A 16,877-nucleotide genomic window follows, 5' to 3' on the forward strand; every position below is an offset into this window, starting at 1 on the left:
CTTTCTCTCTGCGCTCTCTCTCTCTGCGCTCTTTCTTTCTCTCTCTGCGCTCTTTCTCTCTCTCTCTCTGCGCTCTTTCTCTCTCTCTTTCTGCGCTCTTTCTTTCTCTTTCTCTCTCTGCGCTCTCTCTCTCTGCGCTCTCTCTCTCTCTGCGCTCTTTCTTTCTCGCTGCACTCTTTCTTTCTCTCTGCGCTCTTTTTTCTCTCTTTGCACTCTTTTTTTCTCTCTTTGCGCTCTTTCTTTCTCTCTCTGCGCTCTTTCTTTCTCTGCGCTCTTTCTTTCTCTCTTTGCGCTCTTTATTTATCTCTCTGCGCTCTCTCTCTCTCTCTGCGCTCTCTCTCTGCGCTCTTTCTTTCTCTCTCTCTGCGCTCTTTCTCTCTCTCTTTCTGCGCTCTTTCTTTCTCTTTCTCTCTCTGCGCTCTCTCTCTCTGCGCTCTCTCTCTCTGCGCTCTTTCTTTCTCGCTGCACTCTTTCTTTCTCTCTGCGCTCTTTTTTCTCTCTTTGCACTCTTTTTTTCTCTCTTTGCGCTCTTTCTCTCTCTCTCTGCGCTCTTTCTTTCTCTTTCTCTCTCTGCGCTCTTTCTCTCTGCGCTCTTTCTTTCTCTCTGCGCTCTTTCTTTCTCTCTGCGCTCTTTCTTTCTCTCTGCGCTCTATCTTTCTCTCTGCGCTCTTTCTCTCTCTGCGCTCTTTCTCTCTCTGCGCTCTTTCTCTCTCTGCGCTCCTTCTCTCTCTGCGCTCTTTCTCTCTCTGCGCTCTTTCTCTCTCTGCGCTCTTTCTTTCTCTTTCTCTTTCTCTCTCTGCGCTCTCTCTCTCTCTCTGCGCTCTTTCTCTCTCTCTCTGCACTCTCTCTCTCTCTCTCTGCGCTCTTTCTTTCTCTTTCTCTCTCTGCGCTCTTTCTCTCTCTCTGCGCTCTTTCTTTCTTTCTCTCTGCGCTCTTTCTTTCTTTCTGCGCTCTTTTTTTCTCTCTTTGCGCTCTTTCTTTCTCTCTCTGCGCTCTTTCTCTCTCTCTCTCTCTGCGCTCTTTCTTTCTCTCTGCGCTCTTTCTCTCTCTGCGCACTTTCTCTCTCTGCGCTCTTTCTTTCTCTTTCTCTCTCTCTGCGCTCTTTCTCTCTCGGCGCTCTTTCTCTCTCTCTCTCTCTCTCTGCGCTCTTTCTTTCTCTCTGCACTCTCTCTCTGCACTCTCTCTCTCTCTGCGCTCTCTCTCTCTGCGCTCTCTCTCTCTGCGCTCTTTCTTTCTCTCTGCGCTCTTTCTTTCGTTCTCTCTGCGCTCTTTTTTTCTCTCTTTGCGCTCTTTTTCTCTCTCTCTGCGCTCTTTCTTTCTCTCTCTCTGCGCTCTTTCTTTCTCTGCGCTCTTTATTTCTCTCTCTGCACTTTTTATTTCTCTCTCTGCGCTCTTTCTTTCTCTTTCTCTCTCTGCGCTCTTTCTCCCTGCGCTCTTTCTTTCTCTCTGCGCACTTTCTTTCTCTCTCTCTGCGCTCTTTCTCTCTCTCTGCGCTCTTTCTTTCTCTCTGCGCACTTTCTTTCTCTCTCTCTGTGCTCTTTCTTTCTCTCTGCGCTCTCTCTCTCTGCGCTCTTTCTTTCTCTCTCTGCGCTCTTTCTCTCTCTCTGCGCTCTTTCTCTCTCTCTTTCTGCGCTCTTTCTTTCTCTTTCTCTCTCTGCGCTCTCTCTCTCTGCGCTCTCTCTCTCTGCGCTCTTTCTTTCTCGCTGCACTATTTCTTTCTCTCTGCGCTCTTTTTTTCTCTCTTTGCACTCTTTTTTTCTCTCTTTGCGCTCTTTCTTTCTCTCTCTGCGCTCTTTCTTTCTCTGCGCTCTTTCTTTCTCTCTCTGCGCTCTTTATTTCTCTCTCTGCGCTCTCTCTCTCTGCGCTCTCTCTCTGCGCTCTTTCTTTCTCTCTCTGCGCTGTTTCTTTCTCTCGCTGCGCTCTTTCTCTCTCTCTGCGCTCTTTCTCTCTCTCTGTGCTCTTTCTCTCTCTGCGCTCTTTCTCTCTCTGCGCTCTTTCTCTCTCTGCGCTCTTTCTCTCTCTGCGCTCTTTCTTTCTCTCTCTCTGCGCTCTTTCTCTCTCTCTCTCTCTGCGCTCTCTCTCTCTCTCTCTGTGCTCTTTCTTTCTCTTTCTCTCTCTGCGCTCTTTCTTTCTCTTTCTCTCTCTGCGCTCTTTCTCTCTGCGCACTTTCTTTCTCTCTCTCTGCGCTCTTTCTCTCTCTCTGCGCTCTTTCTTTCTCTCTGCGCACTTTCTTTCTCTCTCTCTGCGCTCTTTCTTTCTCTCTGCGCTCTCTCTCTCTGCGCTCTTTCTTTCTCTCTCTGCGCTCTTTCTCTCTCTCTCTCTGCGCTCTTTCTCTCTCTCTTTCTGCGCTCTTTCTTTCTCTTTCTCTCTCTGCGCTCTCTCTCTCTGCGCTCTCTCTCTCTCTGCGCTCTTTCTTTCTCGCTGCACTCTTTCTTTCTCTCTGCGCTCTTTTTTCTCTCTTTGCACTCTTTTTTTCTCTCTTTGCGCTCTTTCTTTCTCTCTCTGCGCTCTTTCTTTCTCTGCGCTCTTTCTTTCTCTCTTTGCGCTCTTTATTTATCTCTCTGCGCTCTCTCTCTCTCTCTGCGCTCTCTCTCTGCGCTCTTTCTTTCTCTCTCTCTGCGCTCTTTCTCTCTCTCTTTCTGCGCTCTTTCTTTCTCTTTCTCTCTCTGCGCTCTCTCTCTCTGCGCTCTCTCTCTCTGCGCTCTTTCTTTCTCGCTGCACTCTTTCTTTCTCTCTGCGCTCTTTTTTCTCTCTTTGCACTCTTTTTTTCTCTCTTTGCGCTCTTTCTCTCTCTCTCTGCGCTCTTTCTTTCTCTTTCTCTCTCTGCGCTCTTTCTCTCTGCGCTCTTTCTTTCTCTCTGCGCACTTTCTTTCTCTCTCTCTGCGCTCTTTCTCTCTCTCTGCGCTCTTTCTCTCTCTCTGCGCTCTTTCTTTCTCTCTGCGCTCTCTCTCTCTGCGCTCTTTCTTTCTCTCTCTGCGCTCTTTCTTTCTCTCTCTCTGCGCTCTTTCTCTCTCTCTCTCTGCGCTCTCTCTCTCTCTCTCTGCGCTCTTTCTTTCTCTTTCTCTCTCTGCGCTCTTTCTTTCTCTTTCTCTCTCTGCGCTCTTTCTCTCTGCGCTCTTTCTTTCTCTCTGCGCTCTTTCTTTCTCTCTCTCTGCGCTCTTTCTCTCTCTCTGCGCACTTTCTTTCTCTCTCTCTGCGCTCTTTCTTTCTCTCTGCGCTCTCTCTCTCTGCGCTCTTTCTTTCTCTCTCTGCGCTCTTTCTTTCTCTCTCTCTGCGCTCTTTCTCTCTCTCTTTCTGCGCTCTTTCTTTCTCTTTCTCTCTCTGCGCTCTCTCTCTCTGCGCTCTCTCTCTCTGCGCTCTTTCTTTCTCGCTGCACTCTTTCTTTCTCTGCGCTCTTTCTTTCTCTCTCTGCGCTCTTTATTTCTCTCTCTGCGCTCTCTCTCTCTCTCTCTGCGCTCTCTCTCTGCGCTCTTTCTTTCTCTCTCTGCGCTGTTTCTTTCTCTCGCTGCGCTCTTTCTCTCTCTCTGCGCTCTTTCTCTCTCTCTGTGCTCTTTCTCTCTCTGCGCTCTTTCTCTCTCTGCGCTCTTTCTCTCTCTGCGCGCTCTTTCTCTCTCTCTGCGCTCTTTCTCTCTATCTGCGCTCTTTCTTTCTCTCTGCGCTCTTTCTTTCTCTGTCTGCGCTCTTTCTTTCTCTGTCTGCGCTCTTTCTTCCTCTCTCTCTGCGCTCTTTTTTTCTCTACGCTCTTTCTCTCTCTCTGCGCTCTTTCTTTCTCAATCTCTGCGCTCTCTCTCTCTGCGCTCTCTCTCTGTCTGCGCTCTCTCTCTGTCTGCGCTCTCTCTCTGTCTGCGCTCTCTCTCTCTGCGCTCTTTCTCTCTCTCTCTGCGCTCTTTCTCTCTCTATGTGCTCTTTCTTTCTCTCTGCGCTCTTTCTTTCTCTCTGCGCACTTTCTTTCTCTCTCTCTGCGCTCTTTCTCTCTCTCTGCGCTCTTTCTCTCTCTCTGCGCTCTTTCTTTCTCTCTGCGCTCTCTCTCTCTGCGCTCTTTCTTTCTCTCTCTGCGCTCTTTCTTTCTCTCTCTCTGCGCTCTTTCTCTCTCTCTCTCTGCGCTCTCTCTCTCTCTCTCTGCGCTCTTTCTTTCTCTTTCTCTCTCTGCGCTCTTTCTTTCTCTTTCTCTCTCTGCGCTCTTTCTCGATGCGCTCTTTCTTTCTCTCTGCGCACTTTCTTTCTCTCTCTCTGCGCTCTTTCTCTCTCTCTGCGCACTTTCTTTCTCTCTCTCTGCGCTCTTTATTTCTCTCTGCGCTCTCTCTCTCTGCGCTCTTTCTTTCTCTCTCTGCGCTCTTTCTTTCTCTCTCTCTGCGCTCTTTCTCTCTCTCTTTCTGCGCTCTTTCTTTCTCTTTCTCTCTCTGCGCTCTCTCTCTCTGCGCTCTCTCTCTCTGCGCTCTTTCTTTCTCGCTGCACTCTTTCTTTCTCTCTGCGCTCTTTTTTTCTCTCTTTGCACTCTTTTTTTCTCTCTTTGCGCTCTTTCTCTCTCTCTCTGCGCTCTTTCTTTCTCTTTCTCTCTCTGCGCTCTCTCTCTCTGCGCTCTCTCTCTCTGCACTCTTTCTTTCTCGCTGCACTCTTTCTTTCTCTCTGCGCTCTTTTTTTCTCTCTTTGCACTCTTTTTTTCTCTCTTTGCGCTCTTTCTTTCTCTCTCTGCGCTCTTTCTTTCTCTGCGCTCTTTCTTTCTCTCTCTGCGCTCTTTATTTCTCTCTCTGCGCTCTCTCTCTCTCTCTGCGCTCTCTCTCTGCGCTCTTTCTTTCTCTCTCTGCGCTGTTTCTTTCTCTCGCTGCGCTCTTTCTCTCTCTCTGCGCTCTTTCTCTCTCTCTGTGCTCTTTCTCTCTCTGCGCTCTTTCTCTCTCTGCGCTCTTTCTCTCTCTGCGCTCTTTCTCTCTCTGCGCGCTCTTTCTCTCTCTCTGCGCTCTTTCTCTCTATCTGCGCTCTTTCTCTCTCTCTGCGCTCTTTCTTTCTCTGTCTGCGCTCTTTCTTTCTCTGTCTGCGCTCTTTCTTCCTCTCTCTCTCTCTGCGCTCTTTTTTTCTCTACGCTCTTTCTCTCTCTCTGCGCTCTTTCTTTCTCTCTCTCTGCGCTCTCTCTCTGCGCTCTCTCTCTGTCTGCGCTCTCTCTCTGCGCTCTCTCTCTCTGCGCTCTTTCTCTCTCTCTCTGCGCTCTTTCTCTCTCTATGTGCTCTTTCTTTCTCTCTGCGCTCTTTCTTTCTCTCTCTCTCTGCGCTCTTTCTTTCTCTCTCTCTCTGCGCTCTTTCTTTCTCTTTGCGCTCTTTCTCTCTCACTCTCTGCGCTCTTTCTTTCTCTGCGCTCTTTCTTTCTCTCTCTGCGCTCTTTATTTCTCTCTCTCTGCGCTCTTTGTCTCTCTCTGCGCTTTTTCTTTCTCTCTCTGCACTCTTTTTTTCTCTCTCTCTGCGCTCTTTCTCTCTCTCTGCGCTCTTTCTCTCTCTCTGCGCTCTTTCTTTCTCTCTGCGCTCTTTCTTTCTCTCTGCGCTCTTTCTTTCTCTCTGCGCTCTTTCTTTCTCTCTGCGCTCTATCTTTCTCTCTGCGCTCTTTCTCTCTCTGCGCTCTTTCTCTCTCTGCGCTCTTTCTCTCTCTGCGCTCCTTCTCTCTCTGCGCTCTTTCTCTCTCTGCGCTCTTTCTCTCTCTGCGCTCTTTCTTTCTCTTTCTCTTTCTCTCTCTGCGCTCTCTCTCTCTCTCTGCGCTCTTTCTCTCTCTCTCTGCACTCTCTCTCTCTCTCTCTGCGCTCTTTCTTTCTCTTTCTCTCTCTGCGCTCTTTCTCTCTCTCTGCGCTCTTTCTTTCTTTCTCTCTGCGCTCTTTCTTTCTTTCTGCGCTCTTTTTTTCTCTCTTTGCGCTCTTTCTTTCTCTCTCTGCGCTCTTTCTCTCTCTCTCTCTCTGCGCTCTTTCTTTCTCTCTGCGCTCTTTCTCTCTCTGCGCACTTTCTCTCTCTGCGCTCTTTCTTTCTCTTTCTCTCTCTCTGCGCTCTTTCTCTCTCGGCGCTCTTTCTCTCTCTCTCTCTCTCTCTGCGCTCTTTCTTTCTCTCTGCACTCTCTCTCTGCACTCTCTCTCTCTCTGCGCTCTCTCTCTCTGCGCTCTCTCTCTCTGCGCTCTTTCTTTCTCTCTGCGCTCTTTCTTTCGTTCTCTCTGCGCTCTTTTTTTCTCTCTTTGCGCTCTTTTTCTCTCTCTCTGCGCTCTTTCTTTCTCTCTCTCTGCGCTCTTTCTTTCTCTGCGCTCTTTATTTCTCTCTCTGCGCTTTTTATTTCTCTCTCTGCGCTCTTTCTTTCTCTTTCTCTCTCTGCGCTCTTTCTCCCTGCGCTCTTTCTTTCTCTCTGCGCACTTTCTTTCTCTCTCTCTGCGCTCTTTCTCTCTCTCTGCGCTCTTTCTTTCTCTCTGCGCACTTTCTTTCTCTCTCTCTGTGCTCTTTCTTTCTCTCTGCGCTCTCTCTCTCTGCGCTCTTTCTTTCTCTCTCTGCGCTCTTTCTCTCTCTCTGCGCTCTTTCTCTCTCTCTTTCTGCGCTCTTTCTTTCTCTTTCTCTCTCTGCGCTCTCTCTCTCTGCGCTCTCTCTCTCTGCGCTCTTTCTTTCTCGCTGCACTCTTTCTTTCTCTCTGCGCTCTTTTTTTCTCTCTTTGCACTCTTTTTTTCTCTCTTTGCGCTCTTTCTTTCTCTCTCTGCGCTCTTTCTTTCTCTGCGCTCTTTCTTTCTCTCTCTGCGCTCTTTATTTCTCTCTCTGCGCTCTCTCTCTCTGCGCTCTCTCTCTGCGCTCTTTCTTTCTCTCTCTGCGCTGTTTCTTTCTCTCGCTGCGCTCTTTCTCTCTCTCTGCGCTCTTTCTCTCTCTCTGTGCTCTTTCTCTCTCTGCGCTCTTTCTCTCTCTGCGCTCTTTCTCTCTCTGCGCTCTTTCTCTCTCTGCGCTCTTTCTTTCTCTCTCTCTGCGCTCTTTCTCTCTCTCTCTCTGCGCTCTCTCTCTCTCTCTCTGTGCTCTTTCTTTCTCTTTCTCTCTCTGCGCTCTTTCTTTCTCTTTCTCTCTCTGCGCTCTTTCTCTCTGCGCTCTTTCTTTCTCTCTGCGCACTTTCTTTCTCTCTCTCTGCACTCTTTCTCTCTCTCTGCGCTCTTTCTTTCTCTCTGCGCACTTTCTTTCTCTCTCTCTGCGCTCTTTCTTTCTCTCTGCGCTCTCTCTCTCTGCGCTCTTTCTTTCTCTCTCTGCGCTCTTTCTCTCTCTCTCTCTGCGCTCTTTCTCTCTCTCTTTCTGCGCTCTTTCTTTCTCTTTCTCTCTCTGCGCTCTCTCTCTCTGCGCTCTCTCTCTCTCTGCGCTCTTTCTTTCTCGCTGCACTCTTTCTTTCTCTCTGCGCTCTTTTTTCTCTCTTTGCACTCTTTTTTTCTCTCTTTGCGCTCTTTCTTTCTCTCTCTGCGCTCTTTCTTTCTCTGCGCTCTTTCTTTCTCTCTTTGCGCTCTTTATTTATCTCTCTGCGCTCTCTCTCTCTCTCTGCGCTCTCTCTCTGCGCTCTTTCTTTCTCTCTCTCTGCGCTCTTTCTCTCTCTCTTTCTGCGCTCTTTCTTTCTCTTTCTCTCTCTGCGCTCTCTCTCTCTGCGCTCTCTCTCTCTGCGCTCTTTCTTTCTCGCTGCACTCTTTCTTTCTCTCTGCGCTCTTTTTTCTCTCTTTGCACTCTTTTTTTCTCTCTTTGCGCTCTTTCTCTCTCTCTCTGCGCTCTTTCTTTCTCTTTCTCTCTCTGCGCTCTTTCTCTCTGCGCTCTTTCTTTCTCTCTGCGCACTTTCTTTCTCTCTCTCTGCGCTCTTTCTCTCTCTCTGCGCTCTTTCTCTCTCTCTGCGCTCTTTCTTTCTCTCTGCGCTCTCTCTCTCTGCGCTCTTTCTTTCTCTCTCTGCGCTCTTTCTTTCTCTCTCTCTGCGCTCTTTCTCTCTCTCTCTCTGCGCGCTCTCTCTCTCTCTCTGCGCTCTTTCTTTCTCTTTCTCTCTCTGCGCTCTTTCTTTCTCTTTCTCTCTCTGCGCTCTTTCTCTCTGCGCTCTTTCTTTCTCTCTGCGCTCTTTCTTTCTCTCTCTCTGCGCTCTTTCTCTCTCTCTGCGCACTTTCTTTCTCTCTCTCTGCGCTCTTTCTTTCTCTCTGCGCTCTCTCTCTCTGCGCTCTTTCTTTCTCTCTCTGCGCTCTTTCTTTCTCTCTCTCTGCGCTCTTTCTCTCTCTCTTTCTGCGCTCTTTCTTTCTCTTTCTCTCTCTGCGCTCTCTCTCTCTGCGCTCTCTCTCTCTCTGCGCTCTTTCTTTCTCGCTGCACTCTTTCTTTCTCTGCGCTCTTTCTTTCTCTCTCTGCGCTCTTTATTTCTCTCTCTGCGCTCTCTCTCTCTCTCTCTGCGCTCTCTCTCTGCGCTCTTTCTTTCTCTCTCTGCGCTGTTTCTTTCTCTCGCTGCGCTCTTTCTCTCTCTCTGCGCTCTTTCTCTCTCTCTGTGCTCTTTCTCTCTCTGCGCTCTTTCTCTCTCTGCGCTCTTTCTCTCTCTGCGCGCTCTTTCTCTCTCTCTGCGCTCTTTCTCTCTATCTGCGCTCTTTCTTTCTCTCTGCGCTCTTTCTTTCTCTGTCTGCGCTCTTTCTTTCTCTGTCTGCGCTCTTTCTTCCTCTCTCTCTGCGCTCTTTTTTTCTCTACGCTCTTTCTCTCTCTCTGCGCTCTTTCTTTCTCAATCTCTGCGCTCTCTCTCTCTGCGCTCTCTCTCTGTCTGCGCTCTCTCTCTCTGCGCTCTTTCTCTCTCTCTCTGCGCTCTTTCTCTCTCTATGTGCTCTTTCTTTCTCTCTGCGCTCTTTCTTTCTCTCTCTCTGCGCTCTTTCTTTCTCTCTCTCTGCGCTCTTTCTTTCTCTCTCTCTCTGCGCTCTTTCTTTCTCTCTCTCTCTGCGCTCTTTCTTTCTCTTTGCGCTCTTTCTCTCTCTCTCTCTGCGCTCTTTCTTTCTCTCTCTGCGCTCTTTCTTTCTCTCTCTGCGCTCTTTATTTCTCTCTCTCTGCGCTCTTTGTCTCTCTCTGCGCTTTTTCTTTCTCTCTCTGCACTCTTTTTTTCTCTCTCTCTGCGCTCTTTCTCTCTCTCTGCGCTCTTTCTTTCTCTCTGCGCTCTTTCTTTCTCTCTGCGCTCTTTCTTTCTCTCTGCGCTCTTTCTTTCTCTCTGCGCTCTATCTTTCTCTCTGCGCTCTTTCTCTCTCTGCGCTCTTTCTCTCTCTGCGCTCCTTCTCTCTCTGCGTTCTTTCTCTCTCTGCGCTCTTTCTCTCTCTGCGCTCTTTCTTTCTCTTTCTCTCTCTGCGCTCTCTCTCTCTCTCTGCGCTCTTTCTCTCTCTCTCTTTCTCTCTCTCTCTCTCTCTGCGCTCTTTCTTTCTCTTTCTCTCTCTGCGCTCTTTCTCTCTCTCTGCGCTCTTTCTTTCTTTCTCTCTGCGCTCTTTCTTTCTTTCTGTGCTCTTTTTTTCTCTCTTTGCGCTCTTTCTTTCTCTCTCTGCGCTCTTTCTCTCTCTCTCTCTCTGCGCTCTTTCTTTCTCTCTGCGCTCTTTCTCTCTCTGCACACTTTCTCTCTCTGCGCTCTTTCTCTCTCTCTCTCTCTCTGCGCTCTTTCTTTTTCTTTCTCTATCTCTCTCTGCGCTCTCTCTCTCTGCGCTCTTTCTCTCTCTCTGCGCTCTTTCTCTCTCGGCGCTCTTTCTCTCTCTCTCTCTCTCTGCGCTCTTTCTTTCTCTCTGCGCTCTTTCTTTCTGCGCTCTTTTTTTCTCTCTTTGCGCTCTTTTTCTCTCTCTCTGCGCTCTTTCTTTCTCTCTCTCTGCGCTCTTTCTTTCTCTGCGCTCTTTATTTCTCTCTCTGCGCTCTTTATTTCTCTCTCTGCGCTTTTTATTTCTCTCTCTGCGCTCTTTCTTTCTCTCTCTCTGCGCTCTTTCTCTCTCTCTCTGCGCTCTCTCTCTCTCTCTCTCTGCGCTCTTTCTTTCTCTTTCTCTCTCTGCGCTCTTTCTTTCTCTTTCTCTCTCTGCGCTCTTTCTCTCTGCGCTCTTTCTTTCTCTCTGCGCACATTCTTTCTCTCTCTCTGCGCTCTTTCTCTCTCTCTGCGCACTTTCTTTCTCTCTCTCTGCGCTCTTTCTTTCTCTCTGCACTCTTTATTTCTCTCTCTGCGCTCTCTCTCTCTCTCTGCGCTCTCTCTCTGCGCTCTTTCTTTCTCTCTCTGCGCTGTTTCTTTCTCTCGCTGCGCTCTTTCTCTCTCTCTGCGCTCTTTCTCTCTCTCTGTGCTCTTTCTCTCTCTGCGCTCTTTCTCTCTCTGCGCTCTTTCTCTCTCTGCGCTCTTTCTTTCTCTCTGCGCTCTTTCTTTCTCTGTCTGCGCTCTTTCTTTCTCTGTCTGCGCTCTTTCTTCCTCTCTCTCTGCGCTCTTTTTTTCTCTACGCTCTTTCTCTCTCTCTGCGCTCTTTCTTTCTCAATCTCTGCGCTCTCTCTCTCTGCGCTCTCTCTCTGTCTGCGCTCTCTCTCTGTCTGCGCTCTCTCTCTGTCTGCGCTCTCTCTCTCTGCGCTCTTTCTCTCTCTCTCTGCGCTCTTTCTCTCTCTATGTGCTCTTTCTTTCTCTCTGCGCTCTTTCTTTCTCTCTCTCTGCGCTCTTTCTTTCTTTCTCTCTCTGCGCTCTTTCTTTCTCTCTCTCTCTGCGCTCTTTCTTTCTCTTTGCGCTCTTTCTCTCTCACTCTCTGCGCTCTTTCTTTCTCTCTCTGCGCTCTTTCTTTCTCTCTCTGCGCTCTTTATTTCTCTCTCTCTGCGCTCTTTGTCTCTCTCTGCGCTTTTTCTTTCTCTCTCTGCACTCTTTTTTTCTCTCTCTCTGCGCTCTTTCTCTCTCTCTGCGCTCTTTCTTTCTCTCTGCGCTCTTTCTTTCTCTCTGCGCTCTTTCTTTCTCTCTGCGCTCTTTCTTTCTCTCTGCGCTCTATCTTTCTCTCTGCGCTCTTTCTCTCTCTGCGCTCTTTCTCTCTCTGCGCTCCTTCTCTCTCTGCGTTCTTTCTCTCTCTGCGCTCTTTCTCTCTCTGCGCTCTTTCTTTCTCTTTCTCTCTCTGCGCTCTCTCTCTCTCTCTGCGCTCTTTCTCTCTCTCTCTTTCTCTCTCTCTCTCTCTCTGCGCTCTTTCTTTCTCTTTCTCTCTCTGCGCTCTTTCTCTCTCTCTGCGCTCTTTCTTTCTTTCTCTCTGCGCTCTTTCTTTCTTTCTGTGCTCTTTTTTTCTCTCTTTGCGCTCTTTCTTTCTCTCTCTGCGCTCTTTCTCTCTCTCTCTCTCTGCGCTCTTTCTTTCTCTCTGCGCTCTTTCTCTCTCTGCACACTTTCTCTCTCTGCGCTCTTTCTCTCTCTCTCTCTCTCTGCGCTCTTTCTTTTTCTTTCTCTATCTCTCTCTGCGCTCTCTCTCTCTGCGCTCTTTCTCTCTCTCTGCGCTCTTTCTCTCTCGGCGCTCTTTCTCTCTCTCTCTCTCTCTGCGCTCTTTCTTTCTCTCTGCGCTCTTTCTTTCTGCGCTCTTTTTTTCTCTCTTTGCGCTCTTTTTCTCTCTCTCTGCGCTCTTTCTTTCTCTCTCTCTGCGCTCTTTCTTTCTCTGCGCTCTTTATTTCTCTCTCTGCGCTCTTTATTTCTCTCTCTGCGCTTTTTATTTCTCTCTCTGCGCTCTTTCTTTCTCTCTCTCTGCGCTCTTTCTCTCTCTCTCTGCGCTCTCTCTCTCTCTCTCTCTGCGCTCTTTCTTTCTCTTTCTCTCTCTGCGCTCTTTCTTTCTCTTTCTCTCTCTGCGCTCTTTCTCTCTGCGCTCTTTCTTTCTCTCTGCGCACTTTCTTTCTCTCTCTCTGCGCTCTTTCTCTCTCTCTGCGCACTTTCTTTCTCTCTCTCTGCGCTCTTTCTTTCTCTCTGCACTCTTTATTTCTCTCTCTGCGCTCTCTCTCTCTCTCTGCGCTCTCTCTCTGCGCTCTTTCTTTCTCTCTCTGCGCTGTTTCTTTCTCTCGCTGCGCTCTTTCTCTCTCTCTGCGCTCTTTCTCTCTCTCTGTGCTCTTTCTCTCTCTGCGCTCTTTCTCTCTCTGCGCTCTTTCTCTCTCTGCGCGCTCTTTCTCTCTCTCTGCGCTCTTTCTCTCTCTCTGCGCTCTTTCTCTCTCTCTGCGCTCTTTCTTTCTCTGTCTGCGCTCTTTCTTTCTCTGTCTGCGCTCTTTCTTCCTCTCTCTCTGCGCTCTTTTTTTCTCTACGCTCTTTCTCTCTCTCTGCGCTCTTTCTTTCTCTCTCTCTGCGCTCTCTCTCTCTGCGCTCTCTCTCTGTCTGCGCTCTCTCTCTGTCTGCGCTCTCTCTCTCTGCGCTCTTTCTCTCTCTCTCTGCGCTCTTTCTCTCTCTATGTGCTCTTTCTTTCTCTCTGCGCTCTTTCTTTCTCTCTCTCTGCGCTCTTTCTTTCTCTCTCTCTCTGCGCTCTTTCTTTCTCTCTCTCTCTGCGCTCTTTCTTTCTCTTTGCGCTCTTTCTCTCTCACTCTCTGCGCTCTTTCTTTCTCTCTCTGCGCTCTTTCTTTCTCTCTCTGCGCTCTTTATTTCTCTCTCTCTGCGCTCTTTGTCTCTCTGCGCTTTTTCTTTCTCTCTCTGCACTCTTTTTTTCTCTCTCTCTGCGCTCTTTCTCTCTCTCTGCGCTCTTTCTCTCTCTCTGCGCTCTTTCTTTCTCTCTGCGCTCTTTCTTTCTCTCTGCGCTCTTTCTTTCTCTCTGCGCTCTTTCTTTCTCTCTGCGCTCTATCTTTCTCTCTGCGCTCTTTCTCTCTCTGCGCTCTTTCTCTCTCTGCGCTCCTTCTCTCTCTGCGCTCTTTCTCTCTCTGCGATCTTTCTCTCTCTGCGCTCTTTCTTTCTCTTTCTCTCTCTGCGCTCTCTCTCTCTCTCTGCGCTCTTTCTCTCTCTCTCTGCACTCTCTCTCTCTCTTTCTGCGCTCTTTCTTTCTCTTTCTCTCTCTGCGCTCTTTCTCTCTCTCTGCGCTCTTTCTTTCTTTCTCTCTGCGCTCTTTCTTTCTTTCTGCGCTCTTTTTTTCTCTCTTTGCGCTCTTTCTTTCTCTCTCTGCGCTCTTTCTGTCTCTCTCTCTCTCTGCGCTCTTTCTTTCTCTCTGCGCTCTTTCTCTCTCTGCGCACTTTCTCTCTCTGCGCTCTTTCTCTCTCTCTCTCTCTCTGCGCTCTTTCTTTTTCTTTCTCTATCTCTCTCTGCGCTCTCTCTCTCTGCGCTCTTTCTCTCTCTCTGCGCTCTTTCTCTCTCGGCGCTCTTTCTCTCTCTCTCTCTCTCTGCGCTCTTTCTTTTTCTTTCTCTATCTCTCTCTGCGCTCTCTCTCTCTGCGCTCTTTCTTTCTCTCTGCGCTCTTTCTTTCTTTCTGCGCTCTTTTTTTCTCTCTTTGCGCTCTTTTTCTCTCTCTCTGCGCTCTTTCTTTCTCTCTCTCTGCTCTCTTTCTTTCTCTGCGCTCTTTATTTCTCTCTCTGCGCTTTTTATTTCTCTCTCTGCGCTCTTTATTTCTCTCTCTGCGCTTTTTATTTCTCTCTCTGCGCTCTTTATTTCTCTCTCTGCGCTCTTTATTTCTCTCTTTGCGCTCTTTATTTCTCTCTCTGCGCTCTCTCTCTCTCTCTGCGCTCTCTTTCTGCGCTCTTTCTTTCTCTCTCTATGCGCTCTTTCTTTCTCTCTCTCTGTGCTCTTTCTCTCTCTCTGCGCTCTTTCTCTCTCTCTGTGCTCTTTCTCTCTCTCTGTGCTCTTTCTCTCTCTCTGCGCTCTTTCTCTCTCTCTGCGCTCTTTCTCTCTCTCTGCGCTCTTTCTCTCTCTCTGTGCTCTTTCTTCCTCTCTCTCTCTGCGGTCTTTCTTTCTCTCTCTGCGCTCTTTCTTTCTCTCTCTCTCTGCGCTCTTTCTTTGTCTCTGCACTCTTTCTTTCTCACTCTCTGCGCTCTTTCTCTCTCTCTCTGCGCTCTTTCTTTCTCTCTCTGCGCTTTTTCTTTCTCTCTCTCTGCGCTCTTTTTTTCTCTCTCTCTGCGCTCTTTTTTTCTCTCTCTCTGCGCTCTTTTTTTCTCTCTCTGCGCTCTTTTTTACTCTCTCTCTGCGCTCTCTCTCTGCGCTCTTTCTTTCTCTCTGCGCTCTTTCTCTCTCTGCGCTCTTTCTCTCTCTGCGCTCTTTCTCTCTCTCTGCGCTCTTTCTCTCTCTCTGCGCTCTTTCTCTCTCTCTGCGTTCTTTCTCTCTCTCTGCGCTCTTTCTCCCTCTTTGCACTCTTTCTTTCTCTCTCTACGCTCTTTCTTTCTCTCTCTCTCTGCGCTCTTTCTTTCTCTCTCTCTGTGCTCTCTCTCTCTCTCGCTGCGCTCTTTCTCTCTCTCTCTGCGCTCTTTCTTTCTCTCTGCGCTCTTTCTTTCTCTCTCTCTGCGCACTTTCTTTCTCTCTGCTCTCTTTCTCTCTCTCTGCTCTCTTTCTTTCTCTCTGCGCTCTTTCTTTCTCTCTGCGCTCTCTCTCTCTCTCTGCGCTCTCTCTCTCTGCACTCTCTCTCTCTCTGCGCTCTCTCTCTCTCTGCGCTCTCTCTCTGCGCTCTCTCTCTCTGCGCTCTCTCTCTCTCTGCGCTCTCTCTCTGCGCTCTCTCTCTCTCTGCGCTCTTTCTTTCTCTCTCTCTGCGCTCTTTCTCTCTCTCTGCGCTCTTTCTTTCTCTCTCTCTGTCTGCGCTCTTTCTTCCTCTCTCTGCGCTCTTTCTTTCTCTGCGCTTTTTCTTTCTCTCTCTCTCTCTCTGCACTCTTTCTTTCTTTCTCTCTGCGCTCTTTCTTTCTCTCTGCACTCTTACTTTCTCTCTCTCTGCGCTCTTTCTTTCTCTCTCTCTGCGCTCTTTCTCTCTCTCTGCGCTCTTTCTCTCTCTCTGCGCTCTTTCTTTCTCTTTCTCTCTCTCTGCGCTCTTTCTCTCTCTGCGCTCTTTCTCTCTCTCTCTGCGCTCTTTCTTTCTCTTTCTCTCTCTGCGCTCTCTCTCTGCGCTCTTTCTTTCTCTCTGCGCACTTTCTTTCTCTCTCTCTGCGCTCTTTCTTTCTCTCTGCGCTCTCTCTCTGCGCTCTTTCTTTCTCTCTCTGTGCTCTTTCTTTCTCTCTCTCTGCGCTCTTTCTCTCTCTCTCTCTCTCTCTCTGCGCTCTTTCTTTCTCTTTCTCTCTATGCTCTCTTTCTTTCTCTTTCTCTCTCTGCGCTCTTTCTCTCTGCGCTCTTTCTTTCTCTCTGCGCACTTTCTTTCTCTCTCTCTGCGCTCTTTCTTTCTCTCTCTCTGCGCTCTTTCTCTCTCTCCGCTCTTTCTTTCTCTTTCTCTCTCTGCGCTCTTTCTCTCTGCGCTCTTTCTTTCTCTCTGCGCACTTTCTTTCTCTCTCTCTGCGCTCTTTCTTTCTCTCTCTCTGCGCTCTTTCTCTCTCTCTGCGCTCTTTCTCTCTCTCTCTCTCTCTCTGCGCTCTTTCTTTCTCTTTCTCTCTATGCGCTCTTTCTTTCTCTTTCTCTCTCTGCGCTCTTTCTCTCTGCGCTCTTTCTTTCTCTCTGCGCACTTTCTTTCTCTCTCTCTGCGCTCTTTCTTTCTCTCTCTCTGCGCTCTTTCTCTCTCTCTGCGCTCTTTCTTTCTCTTTCTCTCTCTGCGCTCTTTCTTTCTCTTTCTCTCACTGCGCTCTTTCTCTCTGCGCTCTTTCTTTCTCTCTGCGCTCTTTCTTTCTCTCTGCGCTCTTTTTTTCTCTCTTTGCGCTCTTTTTTTCACTTTTTGCGCTCTTTCTTTCTCTCTCTGCGCTCTTTCTTTCTCTCTCTGCGCTCTTTCTTTCTCTCTCTGCGCTCTCTCTCTCTGCGCTCTCTCTCTCTGCGCTCTCTCTCTGCGCTCTTTCTTTCTCTCTCTCTGTGCTCTTTCTTTCTCTCTCTGCGCTCTTTCTTTCTCTCTCTGCGCTCTTTCTCTCTCTCTGCGCTCTTTCTCTCTCTGCGCTCTTTCTCTCTCTGCGCTCTTTCTCTCTCTGCGCTCTTTCTTTCTCTCTCTCTGCGCTCTTTCTTTCTTTCTCTCTGCGCTCTTTTTTTCTCTCTGCACTCTTTCTTTCTCTCTCTCTGCGCTCTCTCTCTGCGCTCTTTCTTTCTCTTTCTCTGCGCTCTTTCTCTCTCTCTCTCTGCGCTCTTTCTCTCTCTCTCTGCGCTCTTTCTTTCTATTTCTCTGCGCACTTTCTTTCTCTCTCTCTGCGCTCTTTCTCCCTCTCTGCGCTCTTTCTCTCTCTCTGCGCTCTCTCTCTCTGCGCTCTTTCTTTCTCTCTCTGCGCTCTTTCTTTCTCTCTCTCTGCGCTCTTTCTTTCTCTTTCTCTCTCTGCGCTCTCTCTCTCTGTGCTCTTTCTTTCTCTCTGCGCTCTTTCTTTCTCTCTGCACTCTTTTTTTCTCTCTTTGCACTCTTTCTTTCTCTCTGCACTCTTTTTTTCTCTCTTTGCGCTCTTTCTTTCTCTCTTTGCGCTCTTTCTTTCTCTCTCTGCGCTCTTTCTTTCTCTCTCTCTGCGCTCTTTCTTTCTCTGCGCTCTTTCTTTCTCTCTCTGCGCTCTTTATTTCTCTCTCTGCGCTCTCTCTCTCTCTGCGCTCTCTCTCTGCGCTCTTTCTTTCTCTCTCTCTGCGCTCTTTCTTTCTCTCTCTGCGCTCTTTCTTTCTCTCTCTGCGCTCTTTCTCTCTCTCTGTGCTCTTTCTCTCTCTCTGCGCTCTTTCTCTCTCTGCGCTCTTTCTCTCTCTGCGCTCTTTCTCTCTCTGTGCTCTCTCTCTCTGCGCTCTCTCTCTCTGCGCTCTTTCTTTCTCTCTCTCTGCGCTCTTTCTTTCTTTCTGTCTGCGCTCTTTCTTTCTCTCTGCACTCTTTCTTTCTCACTCTCTGCGCTCTTTCTCTCTCTCTC

This window comes from Ascaphus truei (assembly GCF_040206685.1).
Source record: "Ascaphus truei isolate aAscTru1 chromosome 18 unlocalized genomic scaffold, aAscTru1.hap1 SUPER_18_unloc_1, whole genome shotgun sequence".
NCBI lineage: Eukaryota > Metazoa > Chordata > Amphibia > Anura > Ascaphidae > Ascaphus > Ascaphus truei.